This window comes from Monopterus albus, unplaced genomic scaffold, assembly GCF_001952655.1.
Source record: "Monopterus albus unplaced genomic scaffold, M_albus_1.0 scaffold124.1, whole genome shotgun sequence".
In the NCBI taxonomy this organism is placed as follows: domain Eukaryota; kingdom Metazoa; phylum Chordata; class Actinopteri; order Synbranchiformes; family Synbranchidae; genus Monopterus; species Monopterus albus.
In genome coordinates, this window is record NW_018128004.1 from 744,142 (window position 1) to 748,007 (window position 3,866).

The following is a 3,866-nucleotide window of genomic DNA, read 5'->3' on the forward strand; positions in this document are numbered from 1 at the left end:
GTGTGTTTCAGCATTAGGCAGATCTCAAAGGAGACATAGCTAGGAGGTATGGAGGTTTTTTCAGTACATGCACATAATCCCCTCACCACTTCTTTGTTTATAATAAGCAGTGTATAAGTTGGAACAGTGGTCTCTCAGAGAGAAAACACTTCCTCCGCTGTGTTTTGTATTTTTCCCTCTTATTAATCATATACTGTGCCTGTTTATCTTTGTGCTTCATCATGTCAGCAACAGAGGCAGCTACCTGGAGAGTGTGGGCTGGGCTGGGCTGCAGATTAATTGTGAGTCACCTGGACAACATGAGCCGAATGGTTTTTTGTGTAAGGTGAGAAGCAGTGACACAGCATTAGACAGAGAGAGTGAGAGAGAGCAGGTACTACAAGTCACGCAACACTGTTGGCTGTGTGTTTGGTAAACACACATTACCTGAGAGAGAGCTGGAAGGTATGAGCCACAGGAATATAGTCTTTCTTTGCCACACTTGAGGAGTCTGACTATCTCCGTGAAGTGTGTGTGTGTGTGTGTGTGTGTGTGTGTGTGGATGTCAGGGCAGCATGATCTCAGTGGAGTCAGGGGGGCGGATAGGAGGACAAGGAGGAGTCTGACTGGGTCAGTGTTGGGAATTTTTTGACTCTGGGTCAATAAAGGTTTTCCAATTTGTCTTTATCCTTTGAAAGAAAACAAGTGTGTGAGGATCAGGCATGTTATCTGCAAGCCTGAGACTGGTTTTTTCTTCTTTTTTAAATTATTAATGTTACCTCACCAGCTTACTAATATTGTGTAAAGAAACTAATCTGTCATCTAAAGGGAGGGCGCTGTGCCTAGAGAAGACATTGTTGTTTCCTGTTGCCTCACACGCTACTGTCCTGCCCTCCCAAGTCCTGTCCTGTCCTCTCCTGCCTTGTCCCATGCGGCTCCAGAAGTCCCACTCCCATCCCCAGTTTGCCAAATTGCTTTGCCACTATATTACATGATGCCGAACCACCACCGTGCGTCACTGGGAGCACCCTTCCTACACATACATACTCATGCTCTAAACAAATGGAATATACAAGATTTCACACGGCGCACATTTCACATTGGCTCACTCCATGGACCTGCCTTTATTTACAGGGATCACACTAGTGTTACTGATGATATCTGTCATTTCAGACCTGTCTGGATCATTGTTCAGTGTGTAACAAACATATGTTTTTACAGGGGAAATGCAAAACTGCATCTCCTTTTCTTCTTGGCTCGATCGTGTTCAGTATAAGCCTTAATCAGACATAGTGTTCTCAGACAATGGTATCAACTTTGGCATAATGAATCAGGGAAACAAATAGTTCCCTTGTTGCTCCCAAACATCAGCTTAACTCTTACCAACCATTAGGAACCTGTAGGAACAACATAGTTTTTACAGGACCTGTTGTACCTTTTGTACCCTGCTCTGTTCAGCCATCCACAGCACCCATTTGAGGTTTTTGCTTTGACCTAAGTAATAAAAGAAATTACAATAGTATAACAGGTGTGTTAAAAGGCTTAAACTGTTAATAAACCATTATTTGTTTTAATAACAGAAGAGGGAATGCTGGTACTTTATTTAAAAATTCCAGAAGTGTGTTGAAATGAATATTTCCCCTTATAAAATGTTCATTTTGCAGTTTCTGTGTAATTTTTTTATTTCTTTGCAATTGTGTTTAAGAGTCTCTTTACACAGAGACCACGCACTAGAAATCCAACCTGCACCCCTCTGTAATTACTCTGTTTTCTTACTGGAAGCCTAATTGAAATAAGTAAGTAAGAGCCAAAAATGTAATCCAGACCAGGCCTTATCAAAGACAGCCAGTCCTCAAATATGTTAATGTCTCACACAGCAGGACCAGTTGAATGGCAATAGACTCTGAATTTAAACCCTCATTTTTTTCTGCAGCTCTTTTCATTATTATTCCAAAGCTCACCTGCGGACATATGTGGCAGTGAGCAGAAGGGGAATGTGTCGGTTTGTACATTTTGGCTAAAAACATTGTTGTCACACCTACAGGCTTCAGCCCTTCCACAGATGCTGAACTGGATTAAGATGAGGACTCAGTATTTTCTTCTCATCTATTGTTGGTGCATTCAGATGGAAGTTGTGGATCTTAACCTTGTTGGAGGAGCCTGAGACGGAGCTCTCTGATACTGTTTCTTTTCAGAATGCCTTGATAATTGTTTGATTTCATTGTGCTCTGCACCAATTTAAAGAACTCTGTGCAAAAGAACCTCATAACTGGGGGGTTAAATTTGCTACCCTGTTCGAGCTCAGCTCAGTCTCCTTCGGTATTGCAGTGTTACCCATTCTCACACTTTTGGCATGAAACATGCGTTCAGACACTGTCCTGCGCTGACCAAATAAATGTTCTTTGACTTGATGAAATCACTGTGGCCGTCACACAGCAGTAGGATCGATACATGTGTCTCCAAACTATGAGATTAGCTGTGTGCAGTTTCCACGTGGCACAGCAGGGGTATGAATGGAGCTTATTACTCTGGACAGTTCACATGAACTACTTTCTACTGGCAAAATAGTCCCTATGAAAACTGTTCCACTTCTTTAATCACCACTTCTAAGGTACCAGCATTTTTACTCATTTTAATTTTTAATTAGGCTTTTTTGGAAGATCTTTGTAGAATAAACAAGAATTCAGCTCTTTTTACAGATTCTTTATTTAATTCTGTGCCCCGGTGTTAGCTTCCACCTTTGATCGTTTTATACCCGTGGCCCTTTTCTCTCTTTCTGTTGACACTTTGATTCTCCTGTAGGTTCTGAAACTGCCGGCTGTGCTTTTTGCATAACGCTTTGGCTTAATCATAGTTGTTTCACAAATTTCCTCATGTCCTGTTTAACTAATGCAGCAAGGAAAACAGAAGGCACATTCACTCTTTATGCTAATATAGAGTAAAAACAGTGGAACAGTTCCACTGCTCTAGGAGCTACAGCAGACTCAGTCTAGATGCTGGCCCACATATAACTGTCTTTATTTTAGCAGTCAGAATTTGACTCACTGCTGTCACTTTCTTTCTATGAAGGGGTACTTCCTTTGACTCAGAACTGCTTCCAACAGGTGGGTTCACTCCCACTCCGTTTTTGATGTCATTTTTCTTTTTTTGTCTCCTTTTCTTTACCTTTCACTCTTGCTTTCTGTTCCTTTGTATTTCTCAGGGACCACACATAGCATCAGTGACCCTAGCACCCCCTGAATGTGGCTTGGTGAATTTCCCCTGAGCTACCAGGACCAAACAATCCGCCCCCAGCAGGAAGCACTAGAACGAAGCTCTGATGCTGAGCAGGTGGGCATGGAGGCTGTGGGGGTGGACAGGGTGGTGGTGTCAGCATCTCCCTCTGGACCATTGTCACCAAAGTCCGCATGGAAGCTGGCATGTGGGTAAGTGCCTGTTACACACTGGCTGTGCACACTGTAGGTAAGAACAGGCTGTTGTACAGAGTTAAGGTTTTTACAAACATTTCTCATGTGTGACCTGGCACAGTGGCCACAACTTTGACCAGCACTCAGACTGTGCATTTTGAAATGCTGGTGCTGTCAGGTGAAAACCTTGTATTTCCCAAATTCCAGTTTCTCAGGAGCTAAGGAAAACAGTCTTGTTTTCAGAATGATCATTATATGTTTTTGAATTTATCCAGCAGGGTTTGAAAATTATCATTAGACAGAGGGTGATACAAATATGGAAAATACCCAAATGAAAGCTTTTCAGAGACCTGGTTTTCCAAGAGCAGGGTCAAGCTATACATACCACAGTCAGAAGATAAGGTGCACAAATCACTGTGTTTTTGTTTTGTTTGTTTGTTTTGCTTTGGATAACATGCAGTCTATGGCAGGGTAAGAGCG